We start from the raw sequence: 18,616 nt of genomic DNA, 5'->3' as shown, positions 1-18,616 counted from the left end.
CTTTTTTTTTTTTTTTTTTTTTTGAGACGGAGCTCACTCTGTCGCCCAGGCTAGACTGCGGTGATGCAATCTTGGCTCACTGCAATCTCCACCTCCTGGTGAGAGACACGACTAGCTGGATTTTCTAGGCTGAACTGAGAATCCCTAAGCCTAGCTGGGAAGGGGACTGCATCCACCTTTATACACAGAGCTTGCAACTTAGCTCACACCCTACCAATCAGGTAGTAAAGAGAGCTCACTAAAATGCTAATTAGGCAAAAAACAGGAGGTAAAGAAATAGCCAATCATCTATTGCCTGAGAGCACAGCGGGAGGGACAAGGATCGGGATATAAACCCAGGCATTCAAGCTGGCAATGGCTACCCTATTTGGGTCCCTTCCCTTTGTATGGGAGCTCTGTTTTCACTCTATTTCACTCTATTAAATCTTGCAGCTGCCCTCTCTTCTAGGTCGTGTTTGTTACGGCTCGAGGTGAGCTTTCACTCACCGTTGCTGTTTGCCGCTGTAGCAGACCCGCGGCTGACTTCCATCCCTCTGGATCCAGCTGGGTGTCTGCTGTGCTCCTGATCCAAGGAGGCGCCCATTGCCGCTCCCTATCAGGCTAAAGGCTTGCCATTGTTCCTGCACAGCTAAGTGCCTGGGTTGGTCCTAATCGAGCTGAACACTAGTCACTCGGTTCCACAGTTCTCTTCTGTGACCCATGGCTTCTAATAGAGCTATAACACTCATCGCATGGCCCAAGATTCCATTCCTCGGAATCCCTGAGGCCAAGAACCCCAGGTCAGAGAACACGAGGCTTGCCACTATCTTGGAAGCGGCCTGCTGCCATTTTGGAAGTGGCCCACCACCATCTTGGGAGCTCTGGGAGCAAGGACCTCCTGGTAACACCGGGTTCAAATGATTCTCCTGCCTCAGCCTCCCAAGCAGTTGGAATTACACGCATGCACTACCACGCCCAGCTAATTTTTTTGTATTTTTAGTAGCGACAGGGTTTCACCATGTTGGCCAGGCTGGTCTTGAACTCCTGACCTCAATTGATCTGCCTGCCCCAGCCTCCCAAAATGCTGGGATTACAGGCATAAGCCACCACCCCCCAGCTGAGAGTTCATGTCTTTAACAGGGCTTAACCTGCTCAGCCCCAACATTTGTCTTCAGGGCTTTGTGATCCTAGAGCACGATCCATTGTTGTTGGTCCATAAAGAATCCTTCATGGTTTAATTACATTGTGCTTCTTTACATTTGTATTAAAAATAATATGATATAAATCTCTAAATGTAAAATAATCTATAAAATTAAGATTTGAACACACAAAGGGGAATGCAAATAAACATTGATAATCATATAACCAAATGTCTAACTCCATAGGTTCAAGACATCGCATAGTATTATTTTCATTGGAAGCTATTATTCTCAGTGTCGAATAAATAAATGAATTGGAGGAACCATTTTTACTCATTTATCTTATATATTCTGATGTTTTTTCATCCAAATGAAATGTAAAGGATGTTGACCTATTCAGAGAAAACTTACTCTATTGTGGAAGACAATTTAAATAGGGATTACTTAGCAAGATAATCACTGCCTTTCATAATTCTCTTTGAAGAGATTTTCATTACAGTTCTCCAGTGCCTCAGGTTAGTAGTGGTTTTGTGTTGGTTTGTTTGGTTTTTGCATCTAAGTGATTGATATCAACCTACTCTCTCCTGTCACCCAGGCAAATCATCCCCAAAAGGTAAAAGCAAAATCAGAGGCCGGGTGTGGTGGCTCCAAGAACAGATCTGGGGTTTTCAGCCTGCTGTGATGAGCAACTCTCTGGTTCTGGGGTGGTAGAAATGTATGTCTAGTTGCAGGTAAGAACAAACCCATGTATACAGTAAGAGGGGTGAGAGAGAGTCTGCAAATTATTAATGGGTAAGAAATGTATTCATGGGCTACTAAACAGTGTTGGAAAGCACAGGGTGGCCCTTCTGGGCTGGGGCAGGAGATGTGACCCTAGCCAGACATCTGGGGCAGGGTTGGACCAATGTGAGATTCTTCCCCTTGTCTGTCAGAGATGGTAGGGCTAATTATTAAGCAGAAGGTACTTGGAATTAATCCAAAGGTGGATCTGGCCTCAGATAAAGCACGCAAGGGAAAGAAAACTTATGAGAGTCTAGGCTTGGCGAGAAGCATCCGAGAAAGAAACCAGTTCCAGGCGGGAGGAGGTTTAAGAAAAGGAGCAACTTCCAAACTGCATTCAGAAAGGGAGGAAAGCTAAAAATAACTTGTTTTCTTCCAGAACTGGGGTCAGCAAGAGAGAAGTGTAGCTGGCTGAGCTTCCTAAAGTCAGGGGAAGAAGTTAAGATGACAAGCCAGACTCTTCTATGAAGTTATCAGTATATATAAACCTGCCCAAGAATAATGTTGAATCCTCATACTGATGAATAAAGGACTTACCTATTAATAAGAATAGGGAAGGCTAGGCGTGGTGGCTCATGCCTGTAATCCCAACACTTTGGGAGGCTGAGGCGGGCACATCATTTGAGGTCAGGAGTTCGAGACCAGCCTGGCCAATACAGTGAAACCCTGTCTCTACTAAAAATACAAAATACAAAAACAAAAGTTATTTCGATAACTAAAAATACACAAATTAGCTGGGCATGGTGGCGCACACCTGTAATCCCAGCTGCTCAGGAAGCCGAGGCAGGAGAATCTCTTGAACCTGGGAGGCAGAGGTTGCAGTGAGCCAAGATTGTACCACTGCACTTCAGCCTGGGTGAGGGAGTGAAACACTGCGTCAAAAAAAAAAAAAAAAAGTCGAATTCTGATGAGGTTCAATATATTTGTTTTTTCTTTTGTTACTTATGTTTTGGGTGTCATATCTAAAAAATGATTGCCTAATCCTAGGACACAAAGATTTATGCCTGTGTTTTCTTGTATGAATTTTACAGTTTTAGCTCTTCCATTCAGGTCTTTATTCCATTTGGAGTTTTGTATATGGTATGAGGCAGGGGTCCTTTATTATTTTACATGTGAATATCTAGTTTAGTCTTTATTGAAAAGGCTACTGATTTCTTGGACATGTGAATATCCAGTTTAATCTTTATTGAAAAGGCTGCTGACTTCTTGGCACTCTTATCAAAAAACAATTGACTATAAATTTGACAGTTTATCTCTCAATTATATTGTCACCATCCATATCTATCTTGATTAGTACTTCATTGTCTTGATTACTGTAGCGTTGTAGTAAGTTTTAAAATCAGGAATTTACCAACTTCATTCTTCTTTTTCAAGACTGGGTATTTTGGGTCTCTTGATTTTTTATACAAATCTTAGAATCAACTTGTCAATTTCTGCAAAATAACTAGCTGCGATTTTAATAGGGGTTGAATTGAATCTGTAGATCAATTTGAAGAGCATGGGCATTTTAGTAATATTAAATCTGCTCATCCATGAACATGGAATGGCTTTCCATTTATTTGGGTCTCTTAATTTCTTTCACAGTGGTTTGTGGTTTATAGAGTATAAGTTTTATACTCCTTTTGTGAAATTTATTTCTCATAAAAGAATGAAGTATTTCATTCTTTTTGATGCTATTATAAATGGCACTGTATTCTTAATTTTGTTTGGGGAATGGTAAATGCAAGTGCATAAAAATACAATTTTTTTTTATGTTGACCTTATATCCTGCAATCTTGCAGAACTTATTTATTAGTTCTAGTAACTTTTAAGTGGATTATTGAGGATTTTCTCTATATAAGATCATGTCATCTGCAAATAGAGATGGTTTATTTCTTCGTTTCCAGTATGGATGTCATTTACATCTTCTACATGCCTGATTGCCCTGTATACAACCTTTAGGACAATGTTGAACAGAAGTGAAAAAATCCTTGTTTTCTTCCTCATCTTAGGAAAAAAAAAAAAAAATTCAGTGTTTCATCACTGAGTAAGATATTAGCTGTTAGATTTACCAAGCTCCTCACTCCACTATGCCAAAAGTCCCACGTCCAACACAACTGGCTATTTTCAGCCCTTTGTATCACCATATGAATTTTAGGATTAGTTTGGCAATTTCTATAGAAAAAGTAGTTAAAAGGGATTTTGATAGGGATTGTGTTGAATTCATAGGTCAATTAGATGAGTATTGTTATCTTAACAACATTAAATCTTTTGATTCAAAAGCATGCAGCATATTCTAAGGTAGACATCTATGCATTTTTCTCAGCTTTGGACCTCCAGAGAGCCTCTAAATCCTTGCACCATAAATTATACTCTAGTAAACATCTTTATAAATAATTATGTCTCCTATGAATTCAGGTGAGAAATTTTTTGGAAAATCTAACCAGGTCTAGAATGGCTGTACATATGATATGAATATATTTACTTTTGCCAAACAGTGCTGGACTGCTCTGCAAAATGGCTATTCCAGTCTACTTCATGAAGCAGTTCATGAATGTTTTCTGTATTCCCCAAATCTACGCCAATAATTGTAATTATCAAGCTTTCTAATCTTTGACACTCTGATATGTGTAAAACAATATCTTGTTGTGTTTTAATTTTTCTGTGTCTGATAATCAATGAACTTGAGCATCCTTTCATATGTTTGGCAGCCTTTTGAGTTTTCCTGTCTATAACTCACGAGCTCATGACCTTTGTCCATTTTTCTATTAGAGTTTCTGTCGTTTCCTAATGATTTGGGAAGTTTGTTATATATTCTAAATTCTTGCTACTCAACTGGGAGTTTTTTATAAATGTAGAATCCATGGCTCCCTTCCAGACCCATTGAATCAGATCAGGAGGACAACAAAATCTTCAAATGCCTGTTGAAGTTTGAGAACCATTGTTCTAGATATCAATCTCCTTTTCAGTTTTCAACATTGCAAACACCTTCTTTCATTCTATCAAAAGGTGCTCATGCTTTATTTTGTTAAAAAGGAATAATTATGAGTTGAACAAATATAATTTTTGTTTTAAGGTTTATGCTTAGTTCAAAACAATATTATCTATATTTTCCCTATCAGCTACATGGTTTAACCTTTTATATTTAGTTCTTTCATATTAAACTTTTTAATATTTAGTTATTTTTGTTCATTTATTTTTAATATTTAGTTCTTTATATTTTATACTTAGTGCTTTTATTTTTATTTTTTATTTTTGAGACGGAGTTTTGCACTTGTTGCCCATGCTGGAGTGCAATGATGCAATCTCAGCTCACTGCAACCTCCACCCCCTGGATTCAAGTGATTCTCCTGCCTCAGCCTCCTGAATAGCTGGGATTACAGGCACCCACCACCACACCCAGCTAATTTTTGTATTTTTAGTAGAGACAGCGTTTCACCATGTTGGCCAGGCTGGTCTCAAACTCCTTACCTCAGGTGATCCACTCCCCTCAGTTTTCCAAAGTGCTGGGATTACAGGCATGAGCCACCACACCCGGCCTATTTAGCTCTTTTATCCATTTTGAATCTGTATTTGTATGTCATGTTAGGTAAGCAACTAATTGTGCTTTTCCACCATGTGGGGTCATTTTTCCCAGCACCATTTGTCAGAAAAACTAATGAGTCCTCCTTAATTTGTATTATCCCAGTTATCTTATAGTAATTTCTTAAATATATATTTGGATCTTTCTTTCTGAGCTTTTTCTTCTGTTCCATCAGCCCATTTGACTATTCTTATACCATTATCACACTGTTTTTGTTTTGTTTTGATTATAGCTCTGTGATGTACTTTATATTTGATAGGACAGGTGCCCCTCTTTACACTGACTTATTAAAATTTTCTTAGCTGTTTTTAGACTGAGTTTTTTTCATATAAATGTTAACATAAAGGTTAACACAAAATCCTCGAAAAGTTCAAATTGGATCTCCGTTGTCAGACCGTTAAATGTTTTGATAATTGGAGTGAGGAGATAATGACATGTTCATAATACGATGTTGTCCCATCCTAGAACACAGAATGTCTCTCCATTGATCAGATCTTTTTCATATTCTTGATAGAGGACTTGGTATTCTTGGTTAATTCTTAGATTCATTTTTTTTTTTTTTGATGCTATGGTGAATAGTGTGTTATTATGGTTCTATTTTCTAGTTAATCATTGCTGATATAAAGAAGTGGCATTTAAAAATTGATCTTTAGTCCAGCAAGCTTGCTGTGGTGGTTTTTAAAAAGGTCCACATATTCTTTGGTCCTCCTCCCTTCAAGGAGTAGAGGCTATTCCTCTCCCCTTGAGTATGGGTGCAGTGACTTATGTCTAACAAATAGAATATGCTGGTGAAAGTGATGATGTCTGACTTCTGAACTAGGTCATAAAATGTATTCATTTCCTCTTATTCTCTTGCTTTGGGCAGAGTTATGGCAGGACAATATGTCCTGCCACATTGTGAGGACACTCAAGTAGCCTTATAGAGTGGTCCATACGGTGAGGAACTGAGGTCTCTTGCCAAAAGTCATGTGAGTGAGTCATCTTGGAAGTAAACCCTCCAGCTCCAAGTAAGTTGTCAGATAACTGTACCCCCCAGAAAATATATTGACTGCAACTTCATGAGAGCCCCTCAACCAGAACCATCCATCTAAGTTGCCCATGACTATATATTATAAGATTCCATTCACATGAAATATCCAGAATAGGCAAATCTATAGAGGAAATAGATAGCGGCTGCTTAGGGGGAAAGGGATTAGGGAAAGGATTTGGGATCTTGGTTTGTTTTGAAGTGATGAAAATATTTTAGAGCTTACTCTGGTGATGATGGCTGCACATATCTGTGAGTATACTACCATCCATTGAATCATAATACTTTTTAAATGGGTGAATTGTATAGTATGTGAATAATATCGAAGAAAAGGAAGGAAGGGAGGGAGCCAGGGGAGGAGGGAGGGAAGGAGGGAGGGAGGGAGGAAAGGAGGAAGGGAGGGAGGGAGGAAAGGAGGAAGGGAGGGAGGGAAGGAAGGAAGGAAGGAGGGAGGGAGGAAAGGAGGGAGGAAAGGAGGGAGGGAGGGAAAGACGGAAGGAAGGAGGGAGGGAGGGAGGGAAGGAAGGAGGGTGGGAGGGAGGAGGGAAGGAGGGAGGGAGGGAGGGAGGGAAGGAGGGGAGGAGGAAGGAGGGAGGGAGGAAATCACAGAGACTAGTATATCAATTCATTTCATACCATGGGAAAAGGCAGTGTTTTCTAGGTCTCCCAAAACACTCCAGAATCTTGTTATTCTCAATTCTAGACCAATGAGGCCAACTTTCTTTATATTTACTGAGACTTGCGAGTGACCCTTCATAGGACAAACAAAGCAATTTCTCTGAATTCAGTAAAACCACACCTAGCTATACTTACCAAGTGTAAATTACAAAGAAAAGTTTAAAGGAAACTACGTCAATTTTATATAAAACAAAACTTTTACTATGTAAATATAAGGGAGAAATAAAGATTCATACACTATTCCCTTACTTTTCCTGCTTTGTGTATAACACTGTTGACAGAAACTGCCTATACAGATCCCATTTGGGAGCAGAGTCAACATCTGTATGTATGTAATATTGGCCACAACAACCTAAATGATTTCCAAGGTAATAATTCATTTCCCTTGTAAGTGCCGTTAAAAATTGTGTTGCTTTAAAAAATAAACCAAGCTCCTTTTGTGTTAGATTCCCCAGAGGACTCTAGTTTCATTTTGAAGCCAGCCTCACACATGAAAGCCTCAATCTAGGAAGGCTGACTGCTCAGTTCAGGGTGCTAAACTATACTGTCGTACTGTATTTAAGATGTTTAAAGTAAATTAACTCAGAGTTGCTTCAAAGTGTGAGCTCATCTATAAATACGGCACAACAAATCAGATTTGTCTCCCATAAGTGGTTTTAACAGCTGCCTTTTCACCCTCTCTCCTCCCCCTCCCCCATGCTTGTTACCTCTTTACAAAATTGCACCTCCTTCAGAGCCAGGATTTTCCCTTTCTCTCGTGCGCCTCCCCCAGCCCCCAGCACCTGTGAGGGATCTCCGTGTGGGGGAGACAGACACGGATCTCACCCAGCTGAGTAGACAATCAGTGTGGCTGCTGGGAGATCTACACTTCAAAGCTCAGCCATTCTGAGCTTCTCACTCGGAATCTTTTTTACTCTTTTTTAACACATAGTTATGCCAGTCCTAGCTACCTGATTTCCTAGCCAATGCAAAACTAGAAGTAGCTAACTGGTTGTTGGAGGTAAGCCCCTGGCAGATGTGATGAGTATCAGATAACAGAAAGGGAAAAGAGAGAAAACCCTGAATTTGAAAATCACAGCAATCCCTTAATGCAGGTGCAAAGCAACTTCTATCTCAATAGCCATTTGCGGGTTTTCTGTTCTATAGAAACCGAATTCCAGTCTTGGGTCATGGTCCTTTGAAAGATTGTATTATGCTCAAGATATTCTATTTCAAAGAGCAGAGATATATACATCATAACATTATATACTTCTATATGTTTGAAATTTTACATTCGAAAAGGTAAAAATATTTTAAAATATTGGCATTTAGAGAAGACAACTGTGCTATGTAACAGTTAAACTTTTAAACAGCCTGCTCCTGGTTACTCTGAATTATCAAAGGTGAACCTGATATTGAAAACAGCTACAGAGCACAGAATAATTTGCAAACATTAGTGATTCTTGCATAGTGATATTCAGCACAATTCCAGAATTCCTTGCTTAAACAAATATTGAATACCTAGGATGTGCTGGGTGCTATGTTAGGTCATGTGAGGAAACAAAAATAAGACATGGTACCTGTTCTCAAAGAGCCTGAGCCTAGTGGGTGAGATGTCTAGATTATTAAATAATTACCCCACATTATGGTGCCATCATAAAGGACTCCAGAGCCACAAAGAAAGAAGCACATTATTCTTAGAAGATGTAACTTTTGAGATGTGTCTTATTGGGTTTTGCAGTTGTTGTTTGTCTGTTTTGAGATGGAGTCTCACTCTGTCTCCCAGGCTGGAGTGCAGTGGCGTGATCTCAGCTCACTGCAACCTTCGCTTCCCAGGTTCAAGTGATTCTCTCTTGCCTCAGCCTCCCAAGTAGCTAGGACTACAGGTGTGTGCCACCACACCCAGCAAATTTTGTATTTTTAGTAGAGATGAGGTTTCACCATGTTGGCCAAGCTGATCTTGAACTCCTGACCTCAAGTGATCTGCCCACCTCGGTTATGATCATAAACCTCACTCTTACTGCCTTGGGAGAAACCAAGAAAGAAATACAATGCAGGTTAAAACAGTGCATGCATGTGAACCTGGATTCAAAGATAAGGCTTGGGCCAAGGGGCAAAAAAAAAAAAAAGAAGTCTTTCTCACATTTCTCTTGTCATCTAGACCTGAGGAACTACACACATATGAAGGCCATGAGGAAACCAGCTGTGCAGGGCAGACTTTTACCCAGTCAGTGGCAGGCAGGAGTGTGGATAGATAGAGCCCAAGAACAGGAGAGAGGGGGAGACCATGTATGGGAGACGTGTGAGCATGTTGGCCCCACCTGATAGAGATGCACGAATGTGGGAGGGGGTGTCAGACTTCTCCAGCTCTCCAATGAAAGAAGTCATACCTCTTTCCGTAAGGGGATGAAGCCGAGAGAAAGATCAGAAGTGTTTCTGCAATACTATTCCCAATTGGTGAATATAGTAGGAGTGGCCTCCCCTCTACCCACACAGAAGAAGCAGTGATAAGCAACCCATGCCAATAGGTCTTGAAGGATAAAAAGAGATTCAACAGGTAGATGAGAGGAATCATTCCATATAAAGGGAAAGGCAAGGCAAAATAGGAAGGTTTCACTGTACAAAGTGCCTTGGGAAAAAGGTGAGAATAGAGTCTCTTGACATTTATCAAGAATTTCTAACTAAAGGTGGTTGATACCCCTAAATAAATATATTTCTATTCCTCCAAGTCTAGATCTAAAAACAGCATAGAAGGGCTCTACTCCACGAGTTTGTAGTTTTCTTATTTGGGGATCACTAAGGCTTTCGAATCTGTGGGTTAATGTCTTTCAGTTATAATCCCCTTAAATATTGCTTCTATCCATTCCCCCTTCCTGCTCTCTCTAAGACTCTAGACTCTAGTTATCCCATGTCTCTTACACTGTTATTGTTTACTTTTCCATTTTTTCTCTACATTGGTTTTGAATATTTTCTAATAAGCTTTTAGTTACTTAGTAAAACTACATGCACAATCTGTCATTAAACAAATTTACTGAATGCTTATTTTTAGTTATACTTTTAGAAGGTCCATTTGGGGAGTCTCTGAGCCTTTTAGATATTATACTTTTCTAGAAGGTCTATTTGGGGAGTCTCTGAGCCTACTCTGACTCAAGAGACTACCCAAAGAAAAAAAATGAATTGGAAAAAAAAAGAATATCCATTTGAATCTTATTTTTATAGAGTCCATTCTAAATATCTGGTGAAATTATCTATTTTGTCATCTGTTTTGTGCATCTTTTTTCTATTTTCTTGAATATATTAATCATAGTTATTTAGAAGCTGTTATCTGTTAACGACAATATCTGTACCATCCGTGAGTCTATTTCTATTGTCTATTTTTTTTTTAACTTAGTTACCTATGACATTGAAAGGACACAAAGATAGATGTGTACCCGCCCCCCGCCCCCCGCTACACCTTTTGTTCTGCTCTCTAATCTTTGCACATACCAGAGATTTCGTAAGTTCTATGAGTACCTGTTTTTCTGCACGTACCAGAGATTTTGTAAAGGTCACAAGATGTGTTTAAGTAAGATAAACTCTTGCTGCCATAAACCTGCTCTCCCGCCTCAAAGGTTGAACCGAAATATCAGAAATGGCAGGAACCAATCATAGTTAGCCAAATCGCCTTGTTCAAACACTAGCCAATCATATATCTGATTTGTATAATAACTCTATGCCCACTTTTCTTAGACTATATAACACTGCTCGGAGCTCAGTGGGGGAGCTCTCCTGCCCGTCTCGTTTCGCGAGCAAGGGAGAGTTCCAGGTTCGAACCTGTAATAAAGATCCTTGCTGCTTAGCTTTGACTCTGGACTCTGGTGGTCTTCTTTGGGGAATAAACGGTCTGGGCATAACAACATTATCTGGCTCTTTACATGTTTAGGAATTTCTTATTTTATGCCAGCCATTTTGTTTAAAGACCTGTAAAGGCTCCAGATGGTACTACCTTCCTCCTTTCCTCTGTTCGGCACATCTGATGAGACACAAAGCTGAACTGGGGCTTTGATACAATTTGGTAAGAGTTTTGGTAAGACTCAGCCTACCTCATTTACCCCTGTTCCCAGGATGTGATCTTCCTGGGTTATCAATTGAGAACCTGGAAAGTGCTTGTGTCCTTAGACCTAAAAGACTACAAAAGATTCTGTTCTGCCTTTCAGGGGTTTTATTTTATTACTTAATTATTTATTTATTTAGAGATGGAGTTTCGCTCTTGTTGACCAGGCTGGAGTACAATGGCACAATCTCAGCTCACCACAACCTCTGCTTCCTGGGTTCAAGCGATTCTCCTGCCTCAGCCTCCGGAGTAGCTGGGATTACAGGCATGCGCCACCACGCTCAGCTAATTTTGTATTTTTAGTAGAGATGGGGTTTCTCCATGTTGGTCAGGCTAGTCTCAAACTCCCAACCTCAGGTGATCCACCCGCCTTGGCCTCAGCCTCCCAAAGTGCTGGGATTACAGGCATGAGCCACTGCACCCAGCTCAGGGGTTTTAAAGCTTAGGTTTTTAGCCTCCCACAGATTCCAGTTTTGGCACATTTCTTTAGAGGGAGCTGTTTGAGGCCTGTCTAGTCTTCAATGGTATCACCCTAGTCTCTCCTAAATATTATAATCTTGCTGCCTTCCAGCAGCAGGGTTAGCAGCAAGCCTGGATTCTTATGCTGTAGCAGCTCCCAGAAGTAGCTCCCAGGTAAAAGAGCTGGTAGAATCTGTGTCAACATACCAAGCATCCTGTAGTTTTCATCTGTTGCCGTTTTGTTTTCTGTTCAACTCCACCTGGTCATTTTCATTTCTTAAACACCTCCAGATCATAGGATATTTCACTCTACATTTTAAAACGTGCAGGCTGGGTGCAGTGGCTCAAGGCCAGGTGCGGTGGCTCAAGGCCAGGCACAGTGGCTCACGCCTGTAATCCCAGCACTTTGGGAGGCTGAGGAGAGTAAATCACTTGAGGTCAGGAATTCAAGACCAACCTGGCCAACATGGTGAAAACCCATCTGTACTAAAAAATACAAAAAATTAGCTGGGCGTGGTGTCAGACGCCTGTAATCCCAGCTACTCGGGAGGCTAAGGCAGGAGAATTGTTTGAATCTGGGAGGTGGAGGCTGCAGTGAGCCAAGATTGTGTCACTGCACTCTAGCCTGAGCAACAGAGCAACGCTCTGTCTCAAAAAAATAAAATACGCCGGGCGCGGTGGCTCACGCCTGTAATCCCAGTACTTTGGGAGGCCGAGGCGGGCGGATCATGAGGTCAGGAGATCGAGACCATCCTGGCTAACACAGTGAAACCCTGTTTCTACTAAAAATACAAAAAATTAGCCGGGCGTGGTGGTGGATGCCTATAGTCCCAGCTACTCCAGAGGCTGAGGCAGGAGAATGGCGTGAACCCGGGAGGCGGAGCTTGCAGTGAGCCGAGATCGCACCACTGAGCTCCAGCCTGGGCAACAGAGTGAGACTCCATCTCAAAAACAAAAAAACAAAAACCATAAAATAAAATAAAGCTTGCTGTGTGACTGTTTGTGGCGGGGCGCCATGGCTCACGCCTGTAATCCCAGCCCTTTGGGAGGCTGAGGTGGGCGGATCACCTGAGGTCAGGAGTTCGAGACCAGCCTGGCCATCATGGTGAAACCCTATCTCTACTGAAAATACAAAAATTAGATGGGCATGGTGGCATGCGCCTGTAATCTCAGTTATTCAGGAGGCTGAGGCAGGAGAATCACTTGAGCCCAGGAGGCGGAGGTTGCAGTGAGCCAAGATCACGCCACTGCACTCCAGCCTGGGAGACAGAATGAGATTTTGTCTCAAAAAAAACATGCTACCTGACTCTTTAATCCCCCAGACAGCCTCAGAATTTAGAAAATGTTTCGTGGGGGAACGTAGTCATGTATTTGAGGCTCTGAAAATCCCTGCTGTGGTCAGCCCAACCCCACAGGACCACTCAGACTTTTGCTGATTTTACTGTATACCCCATACCCACCCAAGCAGGTGGCCTCTGCTGGAGTCAAGCTCTGATCCTTAGCCCAGCTCAGAATCAGAAAATGCCCTAGAGGGAAATAACAGGTAGGCAATTGTCCACTCATCTCCAGACAGTTCTTCCCTTTCTGAAAATTTAGTCCATTTATCCTTGTATTATAGCTTCTGTAACTCTCTGGTACCATTAATAATATGAGCTTTGTAATGTATCTGATTTTTAAATTTTTTCTCAATGGAAGAGTTGGCCTTCCATGACCTATCCAAAAGCATCTGGATTCACAGGTTTGGCTATGCCCATGGCTAAACCACTGCCCACCCCCAAAATGCATACACACTGTCTATTCCTCCACTTTGCTGCATTTTCCCTCACTGGATTCTTCGCTTATCTAAACATTGATGGTATTCCCTGATCATCCAGTTTGTGCTAGTCCCCTCACCCAGGGGAATCTGTGCTTCAGTGGGGGACAGGCATTCAAGAGCTGGATCCCCTGTGTCTGGTGGGACAGGGTTCACTGCCTGCGCTGCAGGACTGGAAAGCCTCTGTCACCCTGAACATGCCAAGTGCACCCACCTGCCTGAAGGGGGTGACTGTAGACCTGGAATAGGAAAAGTGTTTTGGTTTTAGCCAGCCTGTTTAGGAAAAGATTTAAGTAAAGAGTTGGCCAGGCATGGTGGCTCATGCCTGCAATCCCAACATTTTGGGAGGCCAAAGCAAGAGGATCACTTGACCCCAGGAGTTGGAGACAAGCCTGGGTAACATAAGGAGACAATATCCCTACAAAAAAATGAGCTAGCCAGGCGTGGTGGTGCATACCTATGATCCCAGATACACAGGAGGCTTGAGCCTGGAAGGTTGAAGCTGAAGCAAGCCATGATTGCACCACTGTTATCTAGCCTGGATGATGGAGCGAGAGCCTGTCTCAAAAAAGCAAACAACAAAAAAGATTTAAGCAAAGACTCGTGGTTCAAATTTTGGCCCTTGTGTCTCAAGTGAATGAGAAGGTTTGAGTGAAATATATATAAATATATATATATAAATATATATATATATATATATATATTTTTTTTTTTTTTTTTTTTTTGAGATAGGGTCTCACTTTGTCACCAAGGCTGGAGTACAGTAGCATGATCTTAGCTCACTGTAACCTCCGCCTCCCAAGCTCAAGCAGTCCTCCCACCTCAGCCTCCCAAGTAGCTGGGATTACAGGTATGCACCACCATACCCGGATAATGTTTTGTATTTTTGGTAGAGACAAGGTTTCACCACGTTGCTCAGGCTGGTCTTGAACTTCTGAGCTCAGGTGATTCACCTGCCTCGGCCTCCCAAAGTGCTGGAATGACAGGTGTGAACCACTGCACCCAGCCTGAAATATTTTTTTAATGGGAGATTTCAGTTCACCTCTCCCCCAGAAAAAAAATCTAGATTTCTGTTGTTTCTTTAGAAACCAAGTGGTCCAATAACTGGTTTGTTTCATATGGCAGCATTCAGCTGCAAATGCCACTCTCAGTGGGACATGCCCTCTCCGGCGGGGCCCGGGGCAAGGCAAGTGGGGGACCCAGGTGCTAAATGCCCGTGGTCTTGCTCTCAGAGCCATGCAAGCACATCATGGGCTTTTGCACCTCCAGGAGCAAATGCCTCCTACAAGTTCACGCAGCGGCCTCCCTTGAGGCCCAGCTCTGCTCTCCAGTGTCTCTCCTGTTTAACTGCCTTGTGCCTGCAGCCTGCCTGGTCCCTGCAGGCACCGACAAGGCTGAGTGAGCAAATCAGGCTCCTACAAGCCAGAAGTCAATGGTGGCCCCTGGCACATGCTTGCTCCTCTTGTCACAACAGCAGATACAGTAACCCAGAAAAGCTCATTCTGCAAACTTCCTGCTTTCCTTCACTGCTGCTTAAATGTAGTGTTTATGTTAAAGTAATTAAAAACAACTTCATTATCCAGTGGGAAAGCAATTCTGTGCCCCTTTACAGTGTTCTGAGTCTTCCCTACATGGCTCAAATATGCCTCAAACAAGAAACCAGTTGCTAGGAGACCAGCAGGCAAACTTCAAGAGATGGGTGGTTTCTGCCTTTTCTCTCTGAACTTCTCTATCCAATCCCAGCCCAGGCCAGCCTATCGGTACATTTAGAAAAAGAAAAATAGAGAACACACACACCACCCCCCATTCCATAACTTCAAAGGAGACTTTGCATGTGTTATTAGAGAAATTACAAAAGTGGTTTTGAACACAGAATGAAATATGATGACAACTTTTAAACTTGTACCCGTTAACTCTGCTGTCTGGCTTCTTTAGGACGCCAGCATGATGTGCTCGTAGAGAAACTCCTGTGATGTTGTAAGGGCTTTTTTCCTTTTTCATTTCATGTTTCTTCTTCTGGAAATATGAGGGTGGTGGGTTGGACCACAGAAAGAAACCTAAAAAATAATTAAAGAACCAAAAATTATTCTATACTAAATTTGCAATGTAAAGCATCGACTTGGTTGGTCAGATAGCCTGGATCTTTTAAAAGGTCTGGAAATTCAACTAAATCATAAAAACATAAAAATATTCACAAAGAAAATATGCAACACCAATAACAGATTATAAAATGTCATGTGCCACAGGCATGTCTAATTTGTTCTTTTAGTGGCAGGCAGTAAACAGGGTGTTGAGAAATTGAGACCGGGTCTCTAAGTTGACAGAAGTCCCTTAGCATGGCACTGTTGTAAACAGGAACCCTGCCAGCATCCCAGGCTAAGGATCCTGTGATCTTTTCAGCATTTCCTGAAGTTTTCTGTCTGGAACAGGCTGACCCTGGTATTATCCTGGGACCTCTTCTTTATGCCTGAAATAGCCAGAAAGACTGAAGGCTCACTCCAGCTTGCGAAGACCAAAACGCTTACTATTTAGCCCTTTACATAAACACCTCTGCTTTAAATCAACGCCCAAAGTTGAGATGTTTTTTAGTTCTTCACTTAAAACAAAAATATTTTTTATAGTATTTGTAAAACCAATTAAATATATTCACTATTTTCAATGCCCTTGTTTTCTTCTGGTAGTTCAGTGATGTATATATAATACATGTTAGTGATCCAATGTGTCTTTTGTCTCTAGAACGATCTAGTTGATTTGGATATATTATATGCACGATTTCTTTTCTCACTTTATTACTCATAACTAACAATCTCGTTTTGAATTCTCCATTCTGGAAAGGGACTATTTCTTTAACTGTAATCCAGATGACCAGTTTCAGCCATTTTGGCATCAAATGTCAAAATTATTTCTAGTAAGTTTTAAGATTATTCCTTGTTTTCTGTAAATATTGTGTAAATAATCTGTGGTTATCATCAAAAACATCACTTACTTAGCTAAACATTGAACACATAATATTATTTCAGGCCTTCACACCTATTTCCTTGTCTTTGTTGAAACCTTTGACCTTGGCTGTTTATCAAGTCTTCCTTTGTCAGTTTAGTAATGGCGTAAGTGCTTTTTTGATATGCAAGCCTGCTCACTTTTATTAGTGTTTCCACTTGTTAAATATGTAGGCAGTCGGCCGGGCGCAGTGGCTCACGCTTGTAATCCCAGCACTTTAGGAGGCTGAGGTGCACGGATCACAAGGTAAGGAGTTCAAGATCATCCTGGCCAACATGGTGAAACCTGGTCTCTATTAAAAATACAAAAAAAAAAAAAAAAAAAAAGCTGGGCGTGATGGCGGGCACCTGTAATCCCAGCTACTCGGGAGGCTGAGGCAGGAGAATCACTTGAACCTGGGAAGTGCAGGTTGCAGTGAGCTGAGATCATGCCACTGCACTCCAACCTGGGCAACAAAGCAAGACTCCGTCTCAAAAAAAAAAAAAAAAAAAAAAAAAAGCATGCAGTCCATTTTTCTGAAGATTTTCTTTCTTTTCTCTTTTCAATCTTTTTTCTTTTCAGAGCTCTGCTGCCATATTTTCTATTATTTTGACTTATTCACGTATTATCCAGGACCTAAAAAAATTCAATGCAACTGTATTCTGAATGCATACAACTTTAAAATGTACCAATCAGGGGCCGGGCGCGGTGGCTCAAGCCTGTAATCCCAGCACTTTGGGAGGCCGAGATGGGCGGATCACGAGGTCAGGAGATCGAGACCATCCTGGCGAACACAGTGAAACCCCGTCTCTACTAAGAAATACAAAAAATAGCCGGGCGAGATGGCGGGCGCCTGTAGTCCCAGCTACTCGGGAGGCTGAGGCCGGAGAATGGCATGAACCCGGGAGGCGGAGCTTGCAGTGAGCTGAGATCCGGCCACTGCACTCCAGCCTGGGCTACAGAGCGAGACTCCGTCTCAAAAAAAAAAAAAAAAAAAAAAAAAAAAAAAAAAAAAAAAAAATGTACCAATCAAAAACATGAATTGCCATGAATGTAAAAATTAAAATATTAAGATTATGTTTTCAAAAAAATTTTTTCTCTAGAGTAGTCACACATTTTATTTCATTTATTTATTTATTTATTTTAGATGGCGTCTTGCTCTGTCATCCAGGCTGGAGTGCAAGTGCAGTGGTGTGATCTTGGCTCACTGCAACCTCTACCTCCCGGGTTAAAGCGATTCTCCCTCTTTAGGAGGGAGAAGACTTTGAACTCAGTCTTCAAAGGAGCTGAGATTACAGGCAGGTGCCACCATACCCAGCTAATTTTTGTAGTTTTAGTAGAGATAAGGTTTCACCATATTGGCCAGGCTGGTCTTGAACTCATGATCTCAAATTATCCTCCCACCTTGGCCTCCCAAAGTGCTGGGATTATAGGCATGAGTCACTGTGCCCAGCCACACATTTTAAATTAAAAGATAGACCTGCCAAGGTGGCTCACATCTGTACTCCCAGCACTTTGGAAAGCTGAGGTGGGAGGATCACTTGAGTCCAGGAGTTCAAGACTAGCCTGGACAACATGGTGAGACCCTGCCTCTATTATTTAAAATTTTTAAAAATTAAAAAGATTTTTTAATGAAAATAAAAGACAAAATTAAAATAACATAAAGTAAATCAAGCTTTTTTAAAAGCTGAAATTTTTAATATTTTGAATTTAGATAAAATCTTAAACATTTTTATAAAAATAGCACTATTTAAATTCTAGTGGTCATTTTCTATAGAGTTGACAATAAAAAGGATCGACATTTCACTTCAAACACGTTACCTCTAGCCTTTACATACACACATTTAAGAGGAATACATATTGTTTAACATTACAAAGCGCGCCTCAGCCACCATGCATACCTGTTGTGAATATCAAAGAACGGAAACCATGAATTAGAACACAAAGAGAAGCAAGAGAAAGGACTCAGCACTGTTGAGAAGCAACACTTTGTTGTGCTTTGATGCTGGAAGAAAGTATCTGACAAGTGAATTAATCTGTCTTCCCTCCGCCCTAGGCACTTCTAATACTTGAATCCTTTCCACGTTTCTGAGCAGCACAACCTGTAAACTTTCAAGCTGCTCTGTAACAG

This window comes from Theropithecus gelada, chromosome 7b (genome assembly GCF_003255815.1).
Source record: "Theropithecus gelada isolate Dixy chromosome 7b, Tgel_1.0, whole genome shotgun sequence".
Classification (NCBI taxonomy): domain Eukaryota; kingdom Metazoa; phylum Chordata; class Mammalia; order Primates; family Cercopithecidae; genus Theropithecus; species Theropithecus gelada.
This window is presented reverse-complemented; position numbering follows the sequence as displayed.